The following is a 12,440-nucleotide window of genomic DNA, read 5'->3' as shown; positions in this document are numbered from 1 at the left end:
CCCCGCGCTCGCCTCATGGCGGCGGCCCCCCCCCGCCCCGAGCCCCCTCAGCGGGGAGGGGGAGGGAAACCTTCCCCGCCGCACCGGCCAGCGGGTCCTGGAAGGAGCATAGCGGCCCGCCCTCTCACCGCCGGTGCCGCCCGCGGCTTCTCGCGGGCTGGTGCTGCCTGGGCAGCGCTGCGCACCGACATGGCGGGAGGAAGGGGCGAGCCCCCGCCGCCGGTAGAAACCACCGAGCCGCGGCGCCGCCGTTTGTTCAGTAGCTGCCAGGACCTGGCGAGAGGGGGCGGAGCCCACCGAGCCGGGGGAGGGGAGGCAAGATGGCGGTGGCGGTGGCGCTGAGGTTGAGGTGAGACGCCGCGACCGTCCAGCCCCACCAGAGCCTGCCGCCCGGGCCGCCCCAGCGCCGCGCCGTCGGTAAGGGCAGGGGGCCCGGCGGGGCGGCGCGGGGGGGCGGCGCGGCCCGGTGGGGCAGCGGGGCCTAGCGCCTCCGCTGTGAGGAGGAGGAGGAGGAGGAGGAGGAGGAGGGGGAAGAGGCGGGGGCCCCGGCCATCCCTTCCTCCTCCCTCCTCACCGGGGAGAGAGCCGCTTTCGTTCCCGGGGGGAGGGCGCTGGAGCCGGGGGGGGGTCCTCGGGGGAACCGCCGGGGGTGGGGGAGGTGGGCGGATCAGGTGCGGGCTGGGGCGGGGGGTGCCCGGTGCCTGCGGGTTTTTTTTTCTCTATTTACGCTGTTTGTGTGCGGGAAGGTCCGGAGGGGACGGTGGGGCGGGGGGTGGCCGTGAGAGATGGCCCTTGTGGGGAAGTTTTTGGAGAAATCCCAGAGCATCGGTGTGTTGGGTGTTCATCCCTGTCCTGTCGGTAGGAGAAGTGCAAGTTAAAAAAAAAAAAAATTAAAAAAAAAAAAGGCTAGTTCTTCAAAATCGGCCACTTGGACGCTCGGCCAGGAGTGCGTTAGTTTCTGAAGATGTCCTGCTTTCAGAGCTCGCTTGTTGGAGGTGCATCGCGGCCGCCTGCTCCAGCCCCACGTTGAGGTTGTCAGTGGTGGGGAGTTGTTGCTGATGCTGACGCTGAATTATTCATGTAGGACCTGTAAACATCCCCAGCTTCTGTCATCTCTGGGCTGCTGGAGGGCACAATGGAAGTGGCTTTTTCTAGAATTATTCTGACTTGATGGTAAAGAACTTTGTACGTACTGATTTTTCTCTACTTAAAAAAACCTGTGGGTATCAAGTCGGTTGCAGTTAGGCAAGATTCTAGATGGACGCATGTGCTGTTAGTGTTACACAGGCTCAAGTAAGTAAGTAGGTAGTCTGAACAATCTATTGTTGTCCAAAACCCGTTTCTTCTTGTTTCACAGATACGGCCTTAACAAGCATATTACCTTTTCATGACTGTAAATATTGGTATAACCTAAGAATAATAAAAAAAGAACAACTTATTACAATGAGAAGGGGATGTCTAGTTCTGAAGATTTGGTTTTGTGGCAGCATTCTTGTATTATGCAGTATTTTTAGGTATAGCACTATGGTTATGAACTCCTAGAGTTCAGGTAGGGATTTTTATCCTACGCAGTGTGATTTGAGGGGAAAAAAAAACCGGTGTTATTTTAAAAAAACTTTACTATTGTGGTAAGTTGGATGGCCATGGGCACAGCGTAAGCACCTGAATAAGTGTACACATAGCATTGTGTCACTGCACATGAGGACCGTGCAGATCTGTTGCAATTTTGCACTGGAATTGTATTCTGCACAATGTTGTTATTCCTGATTAACTAAACAACCTTGACATTTGGAAAGGAAGTATGTAACATTTTAAGTGGATTTCTAGTTAGCTGAAATCTAATGTCTTGTGTTGGGGGGGATGAAAGACCTTCGCGCTTATCCCAAGGATTCAAAAGTTCAGAGGAAACAAGCCAACTACAGTGACCCTTTTTGCGAAAGCATGGTTAATTTTTTCTTGACATCGCTTTTCTATGCGATATAATATAGCCTGCTAAGGAAAAATGTTCTGTTGTGCTTTATGTGCAGTATAACTTACCTATTTGAAATGTACTGTTTGATATTGGTCACTAAAGTACCTAAACTTGTTACTGAAACATAGGAAGGAGCAGCATTTTGGAATCTTCTTTCTAAGAGTTATAATGCACATTTTTTTAACGTGTGGAGAGGATATTACAAGTGTTTGCTTCCACAAGTGTTACTTCTCTCTGGCTTGTTGGTTATTGTATGAATCAATAGAAGTAACTCTCCAGATTGAAGTTACATGCACAAAATCGGAGGATATTAACTTTTCTACATTGTGCTGCTGATGATTTATTTTAAATACACTTTATCTCCTACAGCACTCATTTTAGTTGCTCTTTCTGGGCATACATGTTTTTCATTGTGATCTAAAGGGATCTAGAAAACTCTCTCAAAAACTGTGGTAAAAGTAGGGACAGACTCTAAAGCTTCCTTTCGGTTTCCCCCCTCTAGTCCCCTTCCACAGTTCTTGTGGTTCTCTATCTGCATCTTCTAAGTTATTTCATTTTTCAGTTACAGCATGAGTGAGAGATGCTCACAGGGAAGGGAACCTGACTTTACTTCAACTACTGTTAAATGCATGAAAGTAACTGAAAAAGTCTTCTGTAGTAGAGAGAAAGATTTTCTTTTTTTCCGTATTATGTTCCTAATACTGGCATTTAACTTACTCTTTCAAAGCTGTCAGACAAAGTTGCGGTGAAGTGTTTTATTCCTCTTCTTTTACACTTGCCTCGAAAATGGTTTTAATGAAGGTTTTCTTGCATGATCAAAAATATTATTCGGAGTTCTAATGTGCGTAGCTACTTAAATTTAAGATTTTAACAATTGTTTAAGCTGGAAGGGATCTATGCCTCATGCAGGTGCACTGCAACACAGTACAATCTTGAGAACAGACTAGTAACCAGACAGTAGTTTCATAATGCAAACAAACGTTTCCTGGATGCCAGTCTTGAACTCTTCAAGTCATTTGTGTTCTTTAGTCAAATCTGAATCAGTGTTTCAGATGACAAGCTGTTAACAATGTGTTACCTTGTCTCTCTATTGTAAATGTTCCAGATAAAAATTCTGACCTATGCAGGACTGCCGTCTGTAAATATTTACTTTGTGCTATTTCTAAATTATGCAAATACCCAGGAATGTGCTGAATATATCTTCCATTTTAGTTTCTCCCTCCTTCAATGATTCTCCATCTAGTAATCATGTTTTGTGATGTTCCTTTCCTCTTCCGTGCTAGTTCAGTGTTTATCCACCATCTGTTAAATGACTACCACAGTCTGGGCCTGCTGGGGCTTAAGTTTTGTGAGTTGGTGTGCATACGGAAAGCTCAATCTTACCTTGCATCTATGTTTCCTCCCAGTATCCTAAGAGAGATTTCCATGTCCTTGAATGGCTTCATGTCTAAACCACTCATGTAATGTTGCCACTCCCAGACTGATTTGATATGCATTTTTTTTCTTGAGGCTTAAGGAGGATGTTGGTCTATGTGGTTTTGAAGTCAGTGACTTCACCTGCTTATGATTACAAAGGGTACTGCAAAATTAAGACACTGTATTGATACAAAGATGCATCAGCCATCTCTGAAAAATCCTATTGTTCATAACTCTCAGCAGTGAAAAAATTCAGAAATGAAATTTTTATGCAGACAGAGTACCTGGACAAACTGTTGACCAGGACTTAAAAATTCTGTCCATGTTGAGCGACTAGTCTTGGGTAAAACTAAAAATGAAAATACATTCACAAAGATAGCGAGGGAAAGAACACCTATAAATGAAAAAGGATGAGGTAAAGTATAAAATATACTTAAACTAGTATGATGTCTCCTTTAATAGCTCCTCTCGTGCCATACATTCAGTTGTGCCTTATGCTGTGCTGCAGGGAAAGTGCATTTGGTTAATTCTCTTTGTAGTCTTCATAAAGTCAGAGGCACACTTGTCCCGTCGAGAGTTGAAAACAGCCCGAGTAGCGTTCCCTGGCTGCAGGGCACAGGCCACGCTCTCCACGTGAAACGTCTGCTGGGCTGTTACTGGTGGGGTCCCGGGCAGAACCTGGGGCTGCTTTGAAAAGCGGATGCTCTCCTAAATGGATTAAAATACATTCATGTTTCAAGGAAGATGTCTAACAAACGTGAATATAAATCAACTAGGAAACCTACTGATTCCTGTCCTGTTTGTCAATGTTAGAAAGTTAAGCCTATGTAAGTTCATTACAACTTCAAGTGCTGTTCAGCAAACTAGGTAGATATATTATTGCAGTTTAGCTGTACTCTTCACCTCATTAATAGTAGTTTTGGGGGAGAAAAAAGAAAAGAAGAGGAATTAGTTTAAATCAAAAAAAATTGTATATACTTGGTTATCCACTGTAGAGTTTTGTTTCAGGTTCATATTCTTCAACTCTTGTTCCTGTTTTTATGCTACCTGAAATGCTGTATTGACAGAGAAGGGGTGTCTGAAAGGTGGGAATTCTCCCGTATAATCAGTGTAATTTCATGGTTTAGCTTTCTTGGAATGTTATTCCCAAAACCTTTCTTAATAAATGTGGTCACTTACTTGTTCCATTATAGCCATTATTTCTATAGGTGCTGATGTTTCACTATGGTCTCAAAGATCAGACTTATGCATACGTAGAACCTTGAAGTTCTGGCTGGTTTTTTTTCCACAGATATAAAGATTTACTTATACCATTCGTAGTTCAGGATGTTTTCCATTCTTTGCCTTTTTCTGTGACCTAGAGGCTGTGTGTGAGTCTCAACTGGAGTTACATTTTTATATATTGTTGCATTCCCTGTGAAGTAGAACATCTCAAACTTAATCATAAATGTAGTAACAATAAACTTGGTTTCCAGAAGGCCTTGGTGCATTTCCTGTGGACTATCTGAATAGACCTAGGCATTGCTTTTGTGTGCAGTAAAAAAAAAATCTCTTATTTTAACCTTATTGTATTTTTAGCTAAAACCCAGACTTGATTTTATCCGAACCCAGTCAACTGAGGAGAGTGATGAGGCTGATACTTAGTTTGTCCTGAACCCCTCTTTACAGTATGTGGTTTCTCTTAGAATACATTGTAGTTTGTGGAGCTATGGGTTTAGTCAGTATGATTAGTCAAGTTATATTTCCTTTGCCAAACCAAAGCTGCTTTAAAAAGCTGCCGCTACAGATATGCTTTTGATAATGAATGAACTACAGGGAGAGGCTGGAAATGTAAAACTGTGACCACATAATTTCTGGCATGTTAAATGATGTCTAAAGCAGTTTTACCTGCAGATGGATTAACAGTGGAGGAATAAATTCACGTACAGTAGCTGTTTTTAAAGTGCCTATGCTTTCAGTCCAAGATGGAGAAGCAAAAATTGCTGTTTTGAAAGAATATTTTATGCATAGTGTATGATATATGTGAGGTTTGAGATCATGATGGTCATTTCTAAATCTTAGGTGAAATGAGAGGAAATAGGTGAATTCGAGTAAACCTCAGTGAGTTGTTGGGCACTGACTCATGAGTGAGGATGACTTGCCGAGGAAGGTTGTCGTAGTTCTTATCACCGCTGTTTGCATAGCATCTCTTGAACCTCTTGCACGCTACAAACTAGTACATTGGAAGATGCTTGGGTTGGTTTCTGTTTCACCTTATAGTTTTGTGGGTGAAGTTTGAATACTTCAGTTGGTGTTTCATGACAGGTTGAATCACCCCTGTGGCAGGGATGGGGTCCTTCAAAAGGGGTAAGGTGGATGTCTGGGGTTTGGGAACTGCTGCAGTTATCTCGGGGAAAAAAGCTGATTCCCCTTGTGAATGAGAGACCTTATCTGCGCACTGTTTGGACTTTGTAGGGTTTGCTTTGGACATTCAATTCTGTAGCTTTGGTTTCTGGTCCTTGGCTTATGAAAATTTTCTGTGGTGTACATTAACTGCATGCTATTTGCTATCTTGGGACAACTAGGAATGAGAATCTGGTGTTGCTAGGAAAACCAAAATATGTTTTAGATGTCTTTAGAATACAAACTGTCTACTTTTCTATGATATACTTCTAAAACCAAAAAAACCTTTCTAAGGTTTGTACCCTTCTTTGGTTTAAATCATTGCTCAGTGGTGCTTTTAGTCAAGGAAATGTCTACATTCTTCATTTCCATTTCTGAATGGAGGACTTCCTCCTACCTCTTCTGGACAGTTCTGGTGTTACTGTGACCCTCCTTGGCAGAAGAGAGCTGGATAGACTCCTTCACAATTAGTAGGTGCTATTCCTCGATAAAACTCAGAAGAGGAGGTTTCCTCCCTCAGGGATTCTCTCTTACCCTGGTGTGTTAGTGTGTTAACTGGTGAGTGGATGCTGAAAATATGTACTTTTATTTGAAATGTATGTACTCGGCACCCCTTTTTTTTGTGAGGCAAGTGGGTAGCTGATTAGAAACTTCCCAAGATGTTAACACAGTCTTAGCTTTAGCTGTTATGATCCCCTGTATAATATGGCAAAGTTGTGTATAGCCTGGATGTTGATATCATGCATTAGCAACTTTTCTTTAAGCTCGTAAATTACAGGAGAGATTAAAATAGAATTTCCTGGAGAAGAGTATCTTGTCAGCTGAATTTGATCGACCCCATTTTGGTAGAGCACAAATTCTATTTGTATGTGTAGTTACCTAGCAGGAGAGAGAAACGGTTATTTAAAGATGAAGTATAACAATGTAATCCTGAGATTTGGCAACATTTTGGTTGTAAATTGCATATGCAAGTATGCAACCATTATTAACCTTTTGGAATGGCAACAAAAATATTTTTTAAGTGCTCTTTTAATACTTATTTAATATTTAATGTTCCAAAAGCTATTACTTAAGTACTTTAAGGAGTTGATAGTCTCATAATGGAAAATCTTTTTCTATTAAAATTTGAAATATAAAATCCTATTTTAATTTTTTAGCTATCTTGATGCAGATGGAAAAGTCATGCTAGTATAGAGTAAATGTGACATCTTGAATTGACTGCTGTAATGCTCTTTGACTCCTGTCACTTCTGTAATTGGCTAAATTAAAGTATACCATGCTTCCATGTCATGTAGAATGTGAGTCAGACGCTGTATAGCATAATTGTGAGTTAATGCTTTGGACATTCAGAAATGAGACAGTATTGTACGCTAGTGGAAATTTCAGGGTGTGAGAAGGGTCAAATTCAGATGTTTGGGCTTTTCTTAGCATCTTTTTTCAAATACCCTCATTGCTGTATTTATGGCTTGATTCATATCACGTTAATAATTAATGGAGAGAATGTTATTTAGTGTTGCTAGTAAAACACAGCCTTATAGATGTTGATTTTTTTTTTTTACTGTATTTCTAGCAGGGATAGAAAAAACAATTTTTATGTCAATAACCTCGTGAGTAGAGGGAGTGCAACTACGTGAGATTAAAGTTCTCGGGAATTTATGGTATATTTCAAATGTCTGTCACAGAAGAAGAAAAGGCATTTGCACATGTAGAATTGTCATGGAAAATTCAGCAGTTAGTTGTTCTCAACTTGGAGAAAATATGTTCGTTGTTTCTATTCATTCTAATAGCATATGCCCATATGCTTTCACTACAAGCTTCTCTACAGGAGTGTTCTGCAGCATAAGACTGAGTGGAAAAAGATTAAAGAAACTGTGGAAGAGATCCTGAGCTTTGAGGATGATGTCTCCGTTCTGCAAAAACGGGAAGCGCGGTGTTCTGGAATGTGTTTAAATAGCCGTTACTTAAATTGTCTTTAATTTCAGTGTTGACCTATTAACATTTTTTGCTTGTAGCATGCAAAGAATCTTTCATCTTTTGGGGAGTATGCCCAACAGATTTTCATACTTACAAGCACACCTGTAAGCTTGGATATTGTAGCTGGAATACGTTTCCTTCAGTTCTTGTTTTAAAGCACAAAATTATCTTAAATCTGCTTGGGCGTCAACCTTCTGGTAGGTTCTTGAATGAAAACCCCGTATCTTTTAGGATTGTCCTATCTAATGATCCTGTAGCTAATTTTCTCACCATCCCATTCCACAATACTTTGCAGAACTTTGTATAATTAGACTTGAAGGGTTAACATAGATCAGTTTGAACCCAAAATTCTTTATCACTAAATTTTTTCATTGTTGTTTTTCTGAATAACTGTCATATGACTATGCTGATAATTGGACATTAAGGCAGTGACTGAAGGGTGAATAACTGCTCTTGAAGTGTCTAGTACTTTTTTAGTTAAGACTTTTAGACTGCTAAGTCAGTCCTAGCTTGTAGCAGTACCGTTAATTTTCTGAGCATTGGAGCTTTAGACGGTAAGTAATACTTAGCCTTTTACTGTGTCTATTAGTTTGAATAAAGTAACTTTTTATATGGAGGTTGGACCCATTAAGCTATTTTTAGAAATCTGTCAGAAATGTACATGCTAGTATTTTTTTGTGTGGCATATCCCCAAGATGCAAATTTTATGTTTTTGCTTGAGTGTTTGAACAGATTTATGATTATCTGACAGAATAACAATACCACTAGGAAGATTTGTTTTGCAAATCTAGCAATATACTTGAAGGATTTTACTTACGTGAATCTCAACTTGTAATTTTGTGTTATTGTATGTCAGTTAGAGCGTTGTGTCTTGAAGGTACAGACACAGGTCTTTAATTCATGAAATCTAGTTATTGTGGTTTAATAGGTTGGTCCTTAAATATGGCCTGCTTTGTTTTGTTTTTTTCCATGAGATTGTTTCGTTACCTTTTTATAAAGTGAAATCTCAGGAAGAATTATTCACAAGTATTGTTATCATGCTTTGGATAAAGGTTTTCTAACCACTGCTGAAACAGTCCCTTCCTCTTCATTTTCTCACCAGAGTAAACTTTCAATAAATATCCCTGAATTAATCACATCTACAATGTGATTCATTGTAGATCCCCTGCATAAGGCAGAGCCTTCCTTGTTCTGCCATAGGTTAGTTACATCAGAGCTCAATTTACTAAGGCTGCTGATTTAAAAACAAAATCCCTCGACTCAGTTTAAGCTTTATATGACTGTAATCTAATTTTTTGCACTCTTTATATCACACTTAGTTTGCTCAAAAACAAGATGAGGAAAATTCCCAAAAGGATGTGAAATGTAATTAGCAAATGTTGGTTAAGTACTTCAAGAAGGCATGAAAATTACTCTAAATGCAAAAGTGTTAGCTTGTTTTGTATATGTGAAGAAAAACTGAGTCTACCCATGAGACTGGTCTTTAATCCCTGAAGGTGAAGGTAAGAGTAGGAGACAGGGTATTCCAGCAAGCAGGGCCGTGGTTCCACAAACAGCGAGTAGGTGACTCCGCTGTCCTTCTGGCCTCTTGACCCCTTCCCTTCTGCTGGCGTAAACATTTGCGTGGCCATGCATTGAACGGTTTTGGGGAACTGACCTGCTAAAAATAGTCACAGATCTTAACCCGCTGTATTTTCCCGAGTGAAGAACAGATTTTCTCAGGCAGCGCTAGCTTTTGGCTGCTTAAAGTGCTGCAAGACTTGAGTCTTATTTCCGATTCAGTCATTGACTATTTCCTGGGTAGTCTTTGATAGATTTCTTAACCTTTCTGTGACTCATTTTCCCATGTGTATACTGAAGATAGCACGTACTTCTGCTTCTTTCTGAAGCATTTTGAGATCTGGCGATGAAGAGAGATTGTTCAAATTAGTATTGCCTCATAGAAACCAAATCTGAAATTATGCTATGACTGTTGCCATTATAATACCCAGTTCCAAATGATTTGTAACTTACTCAAAATTCTCTACATATGACAAATGTAAGTGCGAACAGTAGCTTTTAAGGGGAAGACTGAATCAGACCTGTTCAGTAGTTTGAGCTGGCCAAAGAGAAAAATATTGTCATACCTTTAGAAATAAACGTTGTTAAATCATTTCCTTGCCCGAGAAGGTCAAATTAACACAGGGCCGAGTATCTCTTCACAGTTCCTGAAACTGTTACTCTCTTGTCACTGCTTTTTCTCAGCTAGGTATCTTCAGACATAAGTTTCTTCTTTGACTCTTTGCTCCTACTTCTCCTGTAATTTTTTTTTTTTTTAAATATTATCCGTTTGACACTGCTGGGTTTCCCCATCCCTTATGTTTTACCACAGGCTGGGAATGTCAGTGAAGTGGGACATACAGCAGAACAGACTGGGTTCTGAAGTACAAAACAAGAAATATTTCTTTCTGCCCCTTCTAATTGTCAGCATTCAGCGAGACAGACAATTTGCCAGCCTGGTTGGCAGTTGTGTGAAAGTATTCATGACCTAACTTTATCTTTGTGAGACATTTAAGGCAGAATTCCAAAGTCTGTAACAGTTCTTATAAATGTTTATATAAGAAACCTCTGAAATTTGCAGAATAACATGAAAAGGTATGAAAATACTTGTCTAAAAAATAGAATCTTGCTGTCATTGACTGAGCAGAGTTGGAAGTTGATTTCTTCTGTCGTACTGGGTCAAGGGTGCTGAAAATGAAGATGAGCAGCCTCTGTTCTAGCAGAGAAGAGGGAACCAGTGGAAGGATTGGAGAGGCAGAGAGAGTTAATAGCGAGGAACTTTAAAGGAGGATTCTGCCTGGATTTGAGTGGAGCTAGACGAAGTTTGTCGTGACTAAAGGAAGGATACAGCAGTGAGGAAAGCCCGGATGTGATTGTTTACAGTCTACACACAGAGTTACAATTTTATGTGAAAAGACTGCCGTATTTAAACATAATCTGAACTATGGAACTTGGAGAGGTTACAGCAGGAAGCTGGCATTGCCCTCACTGACCAAGAAATAGATTGATGAAGAATAATCTGTGTCTGCTGGATATATGTGAGCAGATGCTGAAGAGAGAGGCAGATGCTTTTAGACGAAAGGTCATAAGGTTGCCTGCAGAGAAATAAGAGTTGAAGTCAAGTATTTACATCCACAATTGCAGAATTAAGGTAGTAAGACAGGGAGAGATGAGCAGAATATTGGTGGAAATTCTACAGGCAAATATTGGCAAAACTCCCTCCCCCCTCAATATGGCAGAGAGTGTAAACAAGCTCATACTATAGGAGACTGGGAGATAAGATGGGGTCTGCAGGGCATGTAGAGAGGTCAAATTAGGAGAGCGTGCAGGCACATGTAAATGTCTGTAACAAGAAAAGGAGGCTTAGATGGAAGGAATATTGTACTTTGATATCATTTTATGTGTTGTTGTACTACAGTGTTGATTTTGTCTTGAAAGAAATGAGATCCTATGCAGAATCCCCATCCTTTAGTTCCCTCCCTACCTTGTAATTGCCAATATGTAACCATGTATTTTCCTCTCCTGTTACTGCCCTTATCTCTTCCTGCTGTTGTGTCAGTTCCCTCGGGGAGGAAGAAGAATGCACCCCCACCACTGATAACTTCATTTTTTCTTTTTTCCCTCTCTTCACTTCCCACCTCTCTTATTGAACACAATTATAACCTCTAATGCTGTTTCTGTTGCCTTCCTCTGTTGGCAGCTTTTCTTTGTTTCACTTTTTTATTATTATTATTATTATTATTATTATTATTATTATTATTATTATTATTTTGGTGCTACAAACATGATCATACTTGCAGTTCTCAGTAGGAAGGCCGTTAGACTGAATGTTTTCATATGTATTGTGTAAAACTTGTAGGTTATGAGATATGGGGTTTGAGTTAACATTTGCTGGATGGATGAAGGATGTTCATGCTTGTGCGCCATGCCGCGCTCCTCCCCCTCATCTTCCCACGTCTAGCACAGAATCTGGAGAGACGGTCAGGACCTCTCATTGCTGTTGGTTGTGAAAGATTTTTATATCAATGAAGACTTCAAGACCAACAGTCCTAACACAAACCTAACAATCTGTACGCTAAAGTTCTTGTGAATGGAGAAACAGCCTTTATAGCATCATACAAAGTGAGTGTGGATTGAACATCAACCTGGGTTAATGATCAACTTGCGGGTTTGACTGAATATTGAGAAAATAAGGAGAAGACATAGCTTGACAGAGAGAAACTAGAAAGGACCTTGAATCATGCAGTTGTTGGCCTATATTTGTGTGTGATTTTCAAGTAGTTGCTCTCCTGATCCCCTCTGCATCCCCAGATTCTTCAGATCTACCTGACAGTGGTCAGCATGTCAGGGAAGAGAGTAAGAACAGGATGAGTGTTTATTGATACTTTTGCAGAATTTGGTGTATGTTTCTGGCTCCCTATGCCTCAGAATGGGTATCACAGAACTAGAGAAGGTTTGGAAGTGGTTGACAAGGAACAGCCAAGTAGACTAGGATTCTTCAGCATAGAAAGATACAGCTGAAGGGATATGATAGAAGTCTACAGAATCACATGTGCAATGGGGAAAAAAAGAATATGAAATAGTTGTTTGGTCTGTTGCAATGCGAAAACTAGAGATATCAAAGGAAGGTAGCGGGTCCAGAGCGAACAAAAACTGG

General features: G+C 40.6%; 1 protein-coding gene across 3 annotated transcripts in view; it reads left to right on the top strand.

The window, feature by feature from the left end:
- The first annotated feature begins 282 nt into the window (after nt 1-282).
- Nucleotides 283-12,440, top strand: part of NCOR1 (nuclear receptor corepressor 1) — a 76,690-nt gene continuing 64,532 nt past the window's right edge. Inside the window, exon 1 of one of the 3 annotated variants that reach the window (XM_076354419.1) lies at nt 283-349. The gene's annotated coding sequence lies outside the window, so the exon portion shown is untranslated. Of the gene's footprint in view, nt 418-1,104; nt 1,186-12,440 lie in introns of those variants that run through there. The other 2 variants (XM_076354417.1, XM_076354418.1) reach the window with 2 other exon arrangements.

The sequence above is a fragment of the Aptenodytes patagonicus genome, chromosome 17, assembly GCF_965638725.1.
Source record: "Aptenodytes patagonicus chromosome 17, bAptPat1.pri.cur, whole genome shotgun sequence".
NCBI classification, from domain to species: domain Eukaryota; kingdom Metazoa; phylum Chordata; class Aves; order Sphenisciformes; family Spheniscidae; genus Aptenodytes; species Aptenodytes patagonicus.
Note: the sequence above shows the minus strand (reverse complement) of the source record. Positions and strands in the feature narration are given on the sequence as shown.